Below are 16,815 nucleotides of genomic sequence, written 5' to 3' on the forward strand. Positions count from 1 at the left end.
GGTGAACATGTGAAAATAACAAAAGATGTACAATTGCTCATATAATTGAAATTCTTGCAAGTTGTATAGCGAATAGTAATCAATCTGTCAGAAACTCTGATGACTTACCAAAAAAATTGTAAAAACTCGGTTTTTCGATTTGCTCTGGCCCAGGTTTGCCTACCCATTTTACCAACACTTGTTTTGTAATTTAGCTCAGTGTATGTGGGTATGGCCTAATTCTAATTCAGGAAATGCTACAAGTTGAATACACCTTGTGGCACCCTATTCGTAGCAAATGCAATCACTAAGCCATTTCTGTCACAAATAGCTTGTAAATGTAAACAGGTTTGGCATTGTTCAATCATGATCTTGTGTAGCGACAACAACAAAATAAAGGAGCAAATCGAGGAGCCGATTTTAATCAGATTAGTCTGTATTTCATGTTGTGTTTATTACTGTTTAAAGGTCAAGTACAGTGATTTTCCTAAAACTTGAGTTTTATACAGAAAAATGTCTATCGTACACTTATGGATTAATTTCCATGGCAATTTTGATAAAAAATCACTTGGCGTGAATTACACGGCGCTACCAAGCTTTTACCCGAGCGATCGATAAATGTGTTGTGACGTGAGTTATCGCTCGTAGCTTATGACGTCATCTGAGACAACTTTCGATTGCATTGATAGGCTTTTATAGTGTTTACATAGAAAAGTCCTGTATTTATGGTACAATGCGCTGCTTTGAGCTGCAATGTGAAATCGGGACAGGGATTAAGTATGTTTCTTTTCCGAAAAGACCCTAAATTTCGAAGAATTTGGACACTGAAACTGAAAAGAGGCACAGAGATTTGTGACAAGCCACGAGGATCAGTGAGCGACACTTTTTAATTAACGAGGATCAGGTTCCCATCAACCCTGACGCATCATCCTGTGCAAAGTGATATTACCTGGACATCCTACAAAACAAGTGGAGGAATGTATTTCAGTTATGAAATGTTCAACCCAAAAAGGGGGATGCAATCCATCCATCTCTACATCCACCACTGAATGATTTGATGCGACATTGTATTCATTAAATATTGGGTTTGTGATTGCACATAAAAATTAATGTCACCCATTACCTAGTTCGAATTGATTTTTTTCATTTATTAAATGAAATATCTTTTGGATATTGTCGTACTCATACTCATTTCATTTCTTCACTATATATATTTTGAAAAAATAAAATATAGTAAAAATGAAAATGAATTCAATTTTAAAAAAACCATTTTGATAAAACCTTATTTATTGCGAGATCAGTCCAATTTCCAAGCTTTTTTCCAAGTTCATTGTGCAAACAAGTACAAGTTTTTCCTTTTCCTAATACGCTTTTAAGTAATTAATATATCGTGAATCATTAAGGCAAAATTTCACACCTCAAAATGCTACTATTCGTTAACTTTGTGCCGTAATATTTCAATTTCGCATTTGACATGTGTTGTGAAGAAATTACATGTACTAATAGGCCTAATTTACATCTTATGATATTGTATCTACATGTAGATGTTAAAAAAAAGGGGGGGGGGTACAAATAACGTTGTGCACAATCAGTTTTTTAGCTCACCTGAACCAAAGGTTCAAGTGAGCTTTTCTGATCACTTTTTGTCCGTCGTCCGTCTGTTAAACTTTTCACATCTTCGACTTCTTCTCCAGAACCACTGGGCCAATTTCAACCAAACATGGCCAAAAGCATCCTTGGGTGAAGGGCTTTCAAGTTTGTTCAAATAAAGGGCCATGTCCCTTTCAAAGGGGAGATAATCACAAAAATAGGGTGGGGTCATTTAAAAATCTTCTTCTCAAGAACCACTGGGCCAGAAGAGCTGAAATTTACCTGAAAGCTTCCTGACATATTGCAGATTCAAGTTTGTGCAAATTATGGCCCCCGGTGGTAGGATGGGGCCACAAGGGGGGATCAAAGTTTTACATACAAATATATAGGGAAAAACTTTAAAAATCTTCTTCTCAAGAACCACTAAGCCAGAAAAGCTGAGATTTACATGAAAGCTTCCTGACATAATGCAGATTCAAGTTTGTTCAAATCATGGGCCCCTGGGGTTGGATGGGGCCACAATAGGGGATCAAAGTTTTACATACAAATATATAGGAAAAATCTTTAAAAATCTTCTTCTCAAGAACCACTGAGCCAGAAAAGCTGATTTTTACATGAAAACTTTCTGACATAGTGCAGATTTAAGTTTGTTCAAATCATGGCCCCGGGGGATAAGATGGGGCCACAAGGGGGGATCAAAGTTTTACACACAAATATATAGGGAAAAACTTTAAATCTTCTTCTCAAGAACCACTAAGCCAGAAAAGCTGAGATTTACATGAAAGCTTCCTGACATAATGCAGATTCAAGTTTGTTCAAATCATGGGCTCCGGGGGTTGGATGGGGCCACAATAGGGGGTCAAAGTTTTACATACAAATATATAGGAAAAATCTTCTTCTCAAGAACCACTGAGCCAGAAAAGCTGATTTTTACATGAAAACTTTCTGACATAGTGCAGAGTCAAGTTTGTTCAAATCATGGCCCCCGGGGGTAGGATGGGGCCACAAGGGGGATCAAAGTTTTACATACAAATATATAGTTAAAATCTTTTTCTCAATAACCACTGAGTCAGAAAAGCTGATATTTACAAGAAAACTTTCTGACATAGTGCAGATCAGATTCAAGTTTGTTCAAATCATGCCCCCCCCCCCCTGGGGGGGGGGGGGGTAGGATGGGGCCACAAGTGGGGGGGGGGGTGTCAAAGTTTTACATACAAATATAGGAAAAAGCTTTAAAAATCTTCTTCTCAAGAACCATTGGGCCAAATTAGTTGACATTTACATAAAAGCTTTCTGACATAGTGTAGATTCAAGTTTGCAAAGGGTAGTTTGGGCCATAATAGGGACTAAGGTTTTACATGCAAATATATATGGAAAGTCTTCAGATATGGGCCAAGGTGACTCAGGTGAGTGATGTGGCCCATGGGCCTCTTGTTTCTTTTGTCTTTTGTTGTTCTTTTTTCGGAAAGGCATTTTTCAATTAAATATATATCTAGCTAAACACATTTGAATCTGATCAATCTCATACTAGTAAATCCCATAAAAAATACCTACGTGAGAGTCAATCTAGTTAAAATCAGATCCTAAAATACGCTCACAATCGCTAAACAGCGAGTATCTATGAAGTCTGATTTTGATTAGCCTAGATTGTGTAAAATACAAAGATTATCTTTTGATAGAACATTTTTTTTCCAATATCATTCCCATTTTCTATGGACTGGCCCGGTAAATAATTTCTGAGATTCCGATGAGATATTTGTTGAACATATACATGTATATATCATATAAATATTACTATCTAATGGTTTCGAAATGCCGGGTGCAGGTACAAACATAAAAGGTTGAATCCCTAAACTCAAGTGTATCTACGGTATTTCACCGTCACTATCCACGGTGTTACTAAAACTAGCAATTTCTCACAGAAATTAAAACGATGATATACAGGTGTAAACAACTACAAATGACGTAATAAGAAAGGGTGACAATTCCTTCATTCGTTCCTATAAACGATTTTTGCGCATTTACCTGGATTAAAAAAAAATAAACACATCAATAAACATTTCAAAAGGGGTTTCAATGAATTATAAACTTTATTTTCAAATCTATTTTTATTACACTTTACCTTTAAGTGATGACTTCTGAATGACCAAATTACACTGTAAGTTAAATTAAAATGTAGCAGGAAATATACTATAGAAATAAAAATAAGATTAACAACACTCTATGAATTTATTACTATACAGGTTGCTTTAATTACAATGATAGATGCATACTCCTAAAGCCTTTAATGTAAAGCCTAACTTTTAGATAAAAAAAATTCCTGAAACCTAAATAATATGATTTAAGGCGGTATGCTACACCAGAGGATATGAACAACAATATTTTGAAATTGAAAACTTTCATTTACTTTATTTAGTCAAAAAATGTAGTTTTAGAAGAAAGCAATCTGGAAAAAAAAAATATTAAAACCCCTGCTGGACTCGAACCCGCGATCTACAGTTCAGCAGTCAACATGCTAACCTACTGAGTTACTCAACTAGGCGATGATTTATTAAATGAATAGACAAATATTGCTGATATTTATATTTTCATCCATGCTTTAAAAGGAAGTCAGCCATTATGACGATGTAGAGTACCTCCTTAATCTAAAGTAAAAGGACAAATATATAATAGGACAAAACACAGACACACTGGGTTCCACTACGAAAAGTGGAAGAAGAAAAGCATAACAAGATCAGCTGTCTCACTTCCCCAAGAGCAGCGGACACAACTTTAGATAGGAATTTGAACAATTGGGTCAATTACCGCGAATTTACAGGTGTGATACCTCATGTCATACCTTGCGTTGTTCTAGAGTTGTCACCCTTTTAAGATAAATTCAAATGACTCTGAATTCATACATTACAAGCTGCAATTTGTAATTTTCAAATATTATATTAGAGTTGTCACCCTTTTGAGATAAATTCAAATGACTCTGAATTCATACATTACAAGCTGCAATTTGTAATTTTCAAATATTATATTTGTGCATTCTCTTGTTTACTCATTCATCTCCATTACCTGAAAGAATTTAGCACATTAATTGACTTGGACTCATATAGTAATTTACAAATGTTTTCTTACTATAAAAGTCCCACTTGGTACTCTAATTCTGTTATTCTCTGGAATGCAGTAATCATGAATTTACAATATATATTTGTCATAAGAGTTAATATTCATTTAGCAATAGCTCATCCAGGTTTTACAATTCTTATTCTCAATTTTTCTTAGTGTCAGTGTCTTAATCATAAAAGAAAAAAGGAATCATTCATGAACTTAATTACACTGTACGTTTCTCTAGAAGTGATGTGACCTGTGCTGCTACAGAACCCACTCCTCTAAACACCCCTGCTACAGCACACTTGGAAAATGTCCCAATGATCTATACATAAAGAGAAAGATCTTGTAATCAATATAATCTATCAAATTAACCTGTTATGCATATTTTTGAGCCCTGTATGGAAAGATAATTCATTGATTTTAGAGATGTATTGGTGATATTGTGGCAACATAGATATATATATTCTGTTGATTATTGTAGATTTGTATATCCAATCCTGTTTTAATTTTACCTCTTTTACCATTGAATTCAGGATTAGACGAATTCTTTGATGAATTCAACTCTTTTGAAATAACTGAGTGATTTTGAAACAGCAAAATTGTCTGCAAGTGTAGAAACGACTGGTCTGTCAGCTAACGGTATAATAGCCTGGTTCCCAAGGCCTTCCGATGTGGAAGCACGCAGGCCACGCACTCACTGTCGAATGGATTCTTCCATAGGTCAAAATCCAATATGGCGGACTCAAAGGTAAGTAATGGGAATGTACGTAAATGAGCGTATCATGGCTTAATTAGCTGTGTCACGTTCGATTTTATGCCATTAATTGCCAGAGACAGGCCTTAGGAAATGTATTTTAGGTATGGTTTTCCATGTGACACGCTGGTACCCGAGGCCTTCCGATGTTCAAAGAACGAAGGCCAGGCATCGGATGTCATGCTTTTCACAAAGTTGAATGCACTATGTCAGGAAGCTTTCATGTAAATTTCAGCTTTTTTTTGGCCCAGTGGTTCTTGAAAAGACGATTTTATATGACCCCTCCCTATCTTGGCATTTTTATGATTATCTCCCCTTTGAAAGGGACATGGCCCTTCATTTGAACAAATTTGAAAACCCTTCACCCAAGGATGCTTTTGGCCAAGTTTGGTTGAAATTAGCCCAGTGGTTCTGAAGAAGTCGAAAATGTAAAAAGTTTACAGACAGACGACGGACAACAGGCTATCAGAAAAGATCACTTGAGCTTTCAGTTCAGGTGAGATTAAAAAAACCAAAAGACAGAGTTAACATGAATTGAAACAGGACAAAATTACATTGGACAAGAAGGAAGGAGTCACCGCACCTCATATGCTTATAGTTCAAATAAACAATTCACAACTATAGTAGATGACTCGTTATAATCATGCAAACATTTTGCCACCTTGCTCTCTAGAAGTAAAGAAGTGTTTCAAAGATACATGTATAACATATTTTCAATATATGACCAATTTAGCTCCACTTGGGGTCCTAACAGCTAGGGTTTATAAATTTCACAATTTTGGTAGAGGGCTCATTTCTTATCATAATCATGCTCCCAGGGAGGCAGGTTCAATGAAATTCCCAATTTTTGTTCCCCTTTCTTTACCCATAGATACTTTACACCAAAACTGGTTAGAACTGGTTCAGCTGTTCAAAAGAAGCTTCAAATGTTTATGACCGGTGAAGACAGATAGCAAAAGGTCTCTTGAGCGATTCAAGTGACCTAAAAATTTAAATACATGTACCATTAACTCCGTAACGACAAAGCCAGAGTGATTACTCTAGGGCACCTGCCATGTGATGGGGACCTAATAGTACTTTAATTTTTATACAAATAAATATGAATGAGAATGAATACTGGTAGTTTACGTTATAATAATAATAATGTGTTTATTCACCAATCAAGGGCACGTACAGTTTAACTAGTAATTAATTATAACAATATAAATAAGTAACAATCATTCAGTGTACTACTACTCTGCACTGCACACATCTATGATTATATATGAAATACTGATTTCAGACTGAATTTAAACTAACATGATGAAATATACAATAGAATAACCAAACTGCTACACACATCTAAGGACAGTGCCAGTTTCAGAGACAGTGGATCATGATAATGTTGTGTGAATACATGTGAAGTTGTAATCAATATCAGTATAAGAGTTTAGTAAATACAGTATGCAAGTATAATACTCATGTACATGCAGGATCCAGTTGTTCTAAATGTTTTATGTCTAAAGCAGGAAGGTTTGAATAATTATATAAATGAAAATAATTGTGCTATATAAATAAAGAAAATTTTTTTTAAAAGTTAAAGAAAGCATGATTTGATGACTTGATTACAGGGTGTACCAAGGGACAGTGCCTGTTAACAGTCTGGTTATAAATCATTGTACCAAACTATTGGTCTTGTACTCCCAGTAACCAAGACAGCTTACAAGTGTAATACACATGTACATGCAGGATCCAGTTGTTCTGAATGTTTTATATGATATTTCAAAACATCCATTAATCTTGAGAAAATATTACGCTTTTATTTCACAAAACCCGACAAATTTCCTTGCAAGAGTTGATGCATCAATTTGGTACATATATCGTCTTTTCAGGAACCTTATCTCTGTAAAGGAAATTTGGTCTTGTTAATTTTGTGTACAATTTTCATTTTAACAAATTCATAGTTAATGATATTAAACAATAAAACTAATTCTGCAAATATTGCAAAATCCATGTGGCATGATAGAGATAATATCTATGAGAACTGTAATGTATATAAGTTATGTGATGCATAGAAATCTTGTGGTTTTCTACAGCCTATCATAATTGAAAAGTAAGTCTGTATGAAAATCACAAGGCTACACAGCCCTACCAAGTTTCATGGTAAATGAATCTGATGACTATGTATGTCAGTTTGTCTCCCTGGGCCTCATCAGTCAGAGAAGAGATCAAACTGAGACACCAAAATTGTCAAGGATAATTTCTGATACCTTCCTGGTTTCCAATATACATTTTAAATGCATGTATGTTTTTACAAGTTTTATTTTCACATACTCTCAAAATTCACATGTTTAAACATTAAAACATTATTCAAGAAACCAGGAAAGTTTCGGCCCATTTTGAACTGAAATTCTGCAGCAATGAAACAAACCACATTAAAATGAATATATTCTCTTATAAATTTGTTAGTTTAAGTTAGTATTATGGGCCTATTCAAAAGTTGTTCATCAAAATGTAAGCAAAAAACGAGGAAAATTGTATTTGAAAATTTCCGCTTGCATTAATTAACCTGCACCAACATTACACTAAATAAGCACATCTGACACTGTGAGTCTATTACTGGACTGTTGAGATTATTTGATGTTAACACATTTTATCCTCCAATATAAACATAACTTTATATTAGCATGCACATCAAAGTTGTTAAGGTAATTCCACCCCTCTAGAATTATAGGTTTAATCTTACATTTGATCGTTGATTCTTCAAATAATATATCTTTGTAACAAAAAAATGATAAAATAAGTATGTTGCAGCATTAATGAAACTTTTAGTATTAATGAAACTTTTATCAATTAGCAAACATATACCGGTTATCAACATCAGAAAATTGCAATTCTCCTTACACAGCCTTATCAAAATTTCACAAAAACTGGTTAAAACGATACAATAGTATTCATAACAATTTCATGAAACTGTTTCTTTAAAAAATATACAAATTGTTTGTGAAAAATAAAGGAAATCTTTTGTATAATGGACTTCATGAATAGTTAAATGAAAACAGAGTTATTGCCCTTGCATTGAATATTCTTAAAACATGCAATATTGATTATTCATACATTTGAAATATTTTATAGTTTACAAGATATTTTACAATAACTATTGAAAAGGACTCCAACAAAATTTATGTTCCTGTCATGCATGAATCTTTAAAATTAAATCATTGACTTTGTGAAATCTTATGACATCACAGGAAGGTGGAACTACGTTAATAGAATACTACTAATCAACAAATGATCTGACTGTACTGTTGTCTGTCTAATCATGAATTCATTGACAATTTTGCAATGAGACACTGGCATAGAGCTGTCGGATAAGCTCATCTACCATTGTGAGTCTACTACTGGACTGACTTAATCAGTTAAAAAGTTTCAATAGCACATACTGCTAGAATGGTCTCCTTGAAATCTTTGAAGCAATAAACATTTACATTGATAGACAGGCAGTACACAAATACGTACAATAAAACTAACTGAAACAAAAATTTTAACTGGAACAATTACATGTATATATTACCTAGTCTTACAAACTGTTAGATGAAAACTGAACATGATTAAACTACACAAAATATTTTCCATATACCCTTCCCCATTGTCTATAGTCTATCTAAGAGTATGGTTGACATTATCCATACTTGCATTATGCATGACATTGAAAGGAATAGACATGCATGTATATCTGATAATAAAATGGAATACCCATCTTATTTATCATCTTTAAGTTCCATTTTTGTTTTGTCCACCTTGTCAAATTTCCTACATGCAGAATGGTCAAAATTTCAGCAATAATTACTTTTGAATCCTTATGAATTTGAGTTTCCAAAGTCATGTTCAAGAGTCACAACTTGATTATCCTGATCACCACCAACAGTTACTAATAAATCGATCCCAAAATGCCTAGACATTGCCGAAACTGATTCCTGCCCTGCAAAAGTGCCTCACTGCCTAAGATTATTCAGTTCCTGTTGAATTTCTGAATAAGTCATAAGATTACCATTAGAATGAAAGAAAACATATGAAAAGTATCCAAATTTTGTTCAGTTTCATGTATTGCTGCATTTCGTAGCTCTTGGTGATGATTTTGTTTTCTATAGAGGGCAAGACTAACAGATCTAAAGAGACAATTCCCATCCCCTACTATAGGTCGTCTGTGAAGTCCATATGATGTCAGATATTCATCCTGATCGGTACTTTCAACAGGCTGTCCAGTACTCTCGGACAACATAGGGGCTAATTTTAGGACTAAAATTACGAAAATTTAGGGCTAAAATTTGGAATTTTATAACTAAATTAGGGCAGTTTTAGACATTTAAATGGTCTTACAATTTTGACAATAAGAGAAACTCACAAAAAATACTCTCCATACAGGAAGGGTGTCTTCCAGCTATTATTGGCAATAACTTAGTCTGACACATCTTTGTCACAAAGCCAAAAGCAATAAACAGCTTGAAACATGAATTCACTGGTCAAATTCAGCTTGAATGCATTTTCAAAATTGCTAGAATAGAAATATATTTTTAAAAAATAGGAATTGACTGGGAAAATTAGGACTTTTTAAGGATTTTCAGAATCATCTAACATTTGTAAATGGACCTCATTATTTATGACTCTATCAATTACTGAAATCTACAAAAGTGTAGCATCCGTGTTAAAAACCATCTACCGTATTTTGCCGAATATAATACGCACTTTTTTTAGAGAATATTTTTGTGCCAGAAAGGGGTGCGTATTATATACCACAATAGGTTTTTGACCTTTTTTTCAAGATGAAACTCGGCGATTAAGTAGTGTAATATTTCACTCAAAGACCAAGGCTTCGGATACTGTACGCCTTTTCACGTTCACCTATTTATTAAGTAGAAAATTCGACTTCAAGAAAATTACTACAGAAACGTAAAATTGCAGAAAATGTGATATATATACTTACAATATCTAAATAATTCAATTATCATGAAACAAACAGCCAATCAAATTGCATTGGATCTGACTATTCATTACATCGCATGCCGCCATTATTGAAAGCATGTGTACACAATAATGCCTTGACACGTGCTAAAATTGTTGGAAAATAATTTTGTCATTTGCTAAAAGTTTGTTTACTGTAAGTTTTATGAATAGGCCTAATTTTTAATGAAATACTTATTTGAATCTTTGAAATAACTATTCTTGCGTAAAAGCGTGTATTTTACGAAGCCATTGTTGTGTACACTGCTTTTGTTAGATACCCCCTCCGGGTAAAGAAATACCTAACAAAATTTTTTTTCACACATTTAATAGTCATCGTAGTTAACGAGGAGTTGCTAATTTGCATCTTTGTACCTACCATGGTGTGTTGATTACAGTAAAATAAGCAGTATAAGTTTAATTGTTTAATTTTATTTTTATAACATCGGCTATTTGATTGATTTTAAGTTTCAACAAAGGAAATATCGAGTCAGTTAAGACTTTAATGCTACAAAATCTCGTGCTTTGCTGAAATGAACAGGCTTGTCCGGGTTGATATTTCCCTGACCAAGATTCTCATTGAAGATTACCGCGATGTAGACCTCATCTCAAAAAGTTTGCAAATTATTGTGCATTGTTTAGAATTCATTATTTCTGCAAAAGTATTAAGTGAAAATTAACACCAAGTATAAAATAAAGATTACCGCTTGGTCAAAATTTTTGCTGCGTATTATACACCCGAAGTGCGTTTTTTCACCAACTTTTAGGCTCAAAGTGGGGGGTGCGTATTAAACACCACTGCATATTATATTCGGCAAAATACGGTATTAATATTAGACAATAGACCGACACTAGAGTTAATGAAGATTGAAATGAGCTATTGGTCATGGGAATATATTTAATGCTGATATAATGTTCAATATTTGTTCTTAATACTCCTTTTCTGTGTAGACCTTTCATCCCCTTTATTTACAATATGATAAGTATGGTTTTGAACTTGGCTTCTTAATTTTGGAGAGGAAGTAGAAATTCAAAAAGCAGTAAATGACAATTTCAATAAGTCTTCAGCTCAGGATAATCTGACATTCCCCCAACTCTTACTTGTAGTTTTATATATATATAAAGAAGTGATAGACCCAGTCATGTATATATATATAAAAGTGGAGGTAAATGGTCAAAGGAATCTCAGATTAAATAACTCAGGCTAAGAACTGATGACTGCACATATATGTGTTACAAACTTGGAATTTCTTTTTTAAAAACTTACTTGAAGCCATGACTCAGATGTAGGATTTACAAACACTTGCATCAGCTCAATCCGAAGGAAACCATTGAGGGTAGGGATCCTGTTCTCTACAATAAGCATGATAAGACTGAAATACATTTTCCCACCTGCATATCTTTGATAGAATATTCCTTAAGTAAATATATTCATTGAAAATTGAAACTAGATGTCTCGCACACACACGAGTATTCAAGAAAGACGAAGACAATGAACAGTGATCAATCTCATAACTCCTATAAGCAATACAAATTAGAGAGTTGGGCAAACACGGACCTGGATACACCACAGGTGGGATCAGGTATAAATATATAAGTGTGTATGTATATATCATCCAGAGATAGGTATAAAAATATCTACACAAGTAGTAGTATAATAAAAAATAAAGTGCACCGCCACGGCACATGATACGCCCGTCACATATTGTTAACAGTATAGATTGTACCCATTAAAACATTTTTTTTATATCACCTTAATTAAATGTCACAGTGACCTTAAAGTAGGATGTGACACACCTTCTACCTAAGATGCATTAGTTGACCAATTTTGGTGATTCTAGGTCTAATAGTTTTCAAGTTATGAGCCGGACAAGTTTTTGCCATATATGGCCATATCTTCTTAATGAAAAGTCACAGTGACCTGGTTTTAATGTGCGACACACCTTCTACCCAAGATGTATCTACAGACAAAGTTTGATGATTCTAGGCCTTGTAGTATTTAAGTTACGGGTCGGACACGAAAAAGCTAACAGACGGACGGACATGAACGCCATACCATAATACGTGTCGTCTTAAGACGGGCGTATAAAAATATCACAAAGTCGATAGAGTGTACTCAACTAGTTTCTTCAGGAGTATATGAATATTGTTTAGTGTACATGTGTAACTAAGCAATATTCGACATACTCCTGAAGAAATTAGTTGAGTATACTATATTGGCTTTGTGATATATATATATATATAGTCAAAAAATAAAATCCAATGCTCAAACTTTTATCTATAGCGCTTTCGCCCTGCGGGCTCGTCAGTAGAAAAAGTTTGAGCATTGGATTTTATTTTTTGACTTTATTCTACCCCGATACCAAGAAAAAAGAATTTATTGAATATATAGATCTATATACACACGTATATCATACTGGATTTACCCTACTCAGCATGTAATACCATATTCAAACAGACATGAAAATACATATACAGAGAGGTATATAGGGGAACAAATATTCATTGTAATAGGCCACAATTTTTAATTCCATCTGCTATCCTTAGAGAAATGTAAAAATTCTGTTTGATCTTTATGTCTACTTGTAAGATAGTTTTTTGTTGGTCTTTCACTCATAACTTCTGTGTGAAGTAGCTTGTTGTATAGGTATGTGCCTACATATATACTTCATATAATATTTGTATACAAACTGTAGAACTTTCAACCAACCAACTCCAGCATTGTAACTTTTCAAGTACCATCCACATTGTGTATATTCTTACAGGAACTGAGCACTGGTCACTGCCTTCTTTCATCCCAAACACTACAGTAGAAAGCTTTGTCACCTACAAAAAATTGACACAAAAATAACATTTACTGATCAGCACAGTAATTTATGACAATATAGAACTTTAAGCTAGTTTAGACTAAATAAGGTTGAATTTCTAAGTGCAATGGCATACCCAGAAAGTTGCACAATAATTTTTGAATATGTTTATTTCTTGAGCTTTTAAACCACAACATTGTTCTAGTTGGAATTCATAACAATACTATGCAAGTATGTTGTTATAAGAATGTTCAAGATGAGAGAATTTCTTTTGTGTTGTGAACTGTCCACTACCCTGTGCACTAACAAACGTTCTCTACACTTACTATGCTCCTTCCGGAAGAGCACAAGCGCACCTTGATTAGCATATCAAAATAAACAATATTGTAAACGTATCAAGTACGAACGTTGCACGCGTCTTAATTGAAGTAGTAGCTAGTAGCGAAACTGCACTGTACGTACAAATTATGGAGAATTTTAAAGTGTTGCCCTTTAAATCGATAAATTTAGAGAGGGGGAAATCGAGTAGGAAAAGAAGGGACTTAGAATTGATCAATGGTGACTTTTTTCCAGCAGAGGGTCATACTTGTTTGGAGGTAAACAGAACTAGGGCGTTTGATGCAGATGAAGATGATCACATTGCATACATATATTTCGTTACAAAGTAATAATTCAGATCTAGCAATTTCTGAAATGTAAAAAAACAACCTTTAATCAGACAGAAACATCCAATCATGAACGAACACCCAATCTCAATTGGGGTGATCGACGCAAAAATCCATAGAACGACGCATAATGAACCTTTGCGAAATCGAAAGTAGAAAGCCTAAATAATTTCAAACAATTGTCACAAAATCTGAAGAAATTGCACATAATTGTCTAAACTTGTTTAATTTTTGCATCTTTAATATGTAAATCCCTTTTTTTAACCTACCATAACTTTAAAAAAAATCGCCAAAATTCCAAATATTAACCGATTTCTTTGCTGTTTGCATGTCACGTTAGAGTTAAAAAAGAGTTATCAAAGGGCAATAACTGCGCATACTTCATTCGGAAATTACCTATACTATTTTTAGTTGCGCAGTTAGCTAGACGAATCGAAGCGTGGGCAAAGAACGATAACTCATTTTCAATATGGTGGTCAATTTGCATAATTTATTCAAGAGCAAAAGTTGCATTGACGTTTGTTAGTGCGGACCTCGATCATCGTATTTCATATTGGCAGGTCAAGCTCAACTATAGTACATTGTGTAGCTTTATCAGTATTTATAATAAGTAAGTAAGTAAATTTTATTTAAAGTCGGCACTGTATGCAATAGTAACAAATTAATAACATGAGCTCTACAGAGCTCTTAAATGGACTATCACTGACAAAATAAAATATCACAAGGTAATCATGCAAAAAACACATACACATATATTTACATGCATACTGTATAGCTAGACAGGATATGAATCAAGGGTGATCAACAAAATAATGGAATAGTAATCAGATTCCACATCATACTAATTCATGCTTCAATGCACACAGCGCCCATGAAGCACCGGCAGTCTCTGCTATTAATAGATTTTCAGATACTATCATGGTGTAAAACATGGAACAGAAAATTAAATGGAACGGAAAATATTGTAATGCAAAAAATGTTATGAGAAGGTCAGTACTTTGTAAAATTAGAAGGTGTATCATGAACAAGAAAAGCAGAAATTGCAATCTAATTAAAATCAGATTTCTTAGATCCGCGCCGTATACTCTGCGTAAGAAGATCTGGGCTGCGTTCAAGATCGTAGCGGCTACTTAGGGCTCGGTAGCGCTACGATCTTGAACGATGTGCTAGGCTAGCCCTACATAGGGATAACAAGCGTTAATTCATACAGTGTGTTCAAAATACCTAGATATCTAGCCTAGCAGCTAGGCTAGCCGATACGATCTTGAACGCAGCCCAGACATAACCCGATTAGGGGTCATGCTCAGATGAACTTCATATCAGCCAATCAGCGCGTCGGCTTTGAAACCGTTGGTAAAACGGCTGCGATTGAAAACGTGTATCTCAGTTAGATGTGACGTCACAATGCAAGAACAAGGGACGTTATTGGCTATATACCCCCTTTATATACATATCAAATAACTTTTAAAGTGATGACTTAACAACGATGCTGATTGGTTGAAAAATTCGTTTGATTTCTCAGTCAAAATTTCGTTCGGAGTTCATCTGCACTAAGCACGCGGGACTACTTTTCTCTGGAATGCGTCTTCCCCGTTCTAATTTTAGCGATATTTATAGAACGGGATTTTCTACACAAGCGTTATATATAACGACATGCATATTCGTTTGCTTTTTGTTTTTCATTGCTATCAAAAATAAGCAGAACTAAAGATATGAATAAAATACAAATTAATTTAAAGAAACAACATACATAGGCGATGACGTGGCAAAATAGTCAATTTGATGACGTAGACCACTTACTGGTAGAAGTAGACAGATTACACGAGTTCCCGATATGAATCGTCTGCTTTACGAGATCGATAACATGACGGAGCAAGTGGCAACTTCTGATCTGGTAAATATTAATGAAATTGAACTGTGTTATATGGGGCTCAGTCAACGAGTGCGTTTTAGATGAAGAGGTGTTGAAATCCAACGACACAACCAGCATTCAACGTCTCCTCCAACACAATGCAGCATAAATCCAGTCACCACTTGTTATCTTCCTTTATATTTAGTTCTGCTTTTAACCATTGAACCTTTAATTTGGCATATAATCCATTTAAATCTGCACAGTAACTGTTCCTGACCTGAACGCACAGCCATGCCGTTTTGTTGTTGTTTTCATTCTTACATATATGTATTACTACGCGCCATTTCAAAAACGTTAATTCAAGCTTTTTAATGGGAGAAAATATGTTTTTCTATCTTAAAAACATAATTAAATGATAAGAAATAAAACTTATTATTCTTTGTTTGGTGCATGTATCAAACGAAACATTGGACGGAAAACTTTTTCATCAATGCGCTATTGATGAAGTTTTCCGTCCAATGTTTCGTTTGATACATGCATCAAACAAAGAATTATAAGTTTCATTTCTTAAGTATTATAAAATTACAGAAATCAAACAATAATTTGCCCATTAATTTCTAAAACTTGTAACTTACTGAAATAATTTATATTATCAATTTATGATAGTTCTATATTTATAAAAGAAATTATTCATTGAGCCAATGACTGAGAGTAAAAGAGAGAAAGGGGGGGGGGTGTAGACTGTGTGTCATCTAGCCAGAGGAATACAACCATTATACAAACACTATAACCACAGAAACACTGCAGACAGCCCTGAGACCCTTCCTGTGTACATCAAAAGTATACACAGCACCCTGATCTCTTGGCCAGGTAAATAACAATGACCATAGATGAGCTCGATCCGCCCACATCCAGTGATCCGTGAAGAAACCGTACGGTATTTTATTTGGGATTCCCCCTATATATTCGCATGCAGAACTTTGACCCCTATTATGGCCCCAACCTACCACCGGGGTTTTTACAAACTTGAATTTGCACTATGTCAAGAAGTTTTCATGTAAATATAAACTTTTCTGGTCCAATGGTTAT

General features: G+C 34.3%; 1 long non-coding RNA gene across 1 annotated transcript; it reads right to left on the reverse strand.

Moving 5' to 3' along the window:
* Positions 1-7,035: 7,035 nt before the first annotated feature.
* LOC125652794 (uncharacterized) lies at positions 7,036-13,449 on the reverse strand. Its single transcript, XR_007361681.2, has 3 exons — positions 13,094-13,449; positions 11,670-11,755; positions 7,036-7,304 (listed from the first exon to the last, which is right to left on the reverse strand). It is a non-coding gene; the product is annotated as an uncharacterized LOC125652794 (long non-coding RNA).
* Between the last annotated feature and the right edge of the window lie 3,366 nt (positions 13,450-16,815).

This window comes from Ostrea edulis, chromosome 5 (assembly GCF_947568905.1).
Source record: "Ostrea edulis chromosome 5, xbOstEdul1.1, whole genome shotgun sequence".
In the NCBI taxonomy this organism is placed as follows: Eukaryota; Metazoa; Mollusca; class Bivalvia; order Ostreida; family Ostreidae; genus Ostrea; species Ostrea edulis.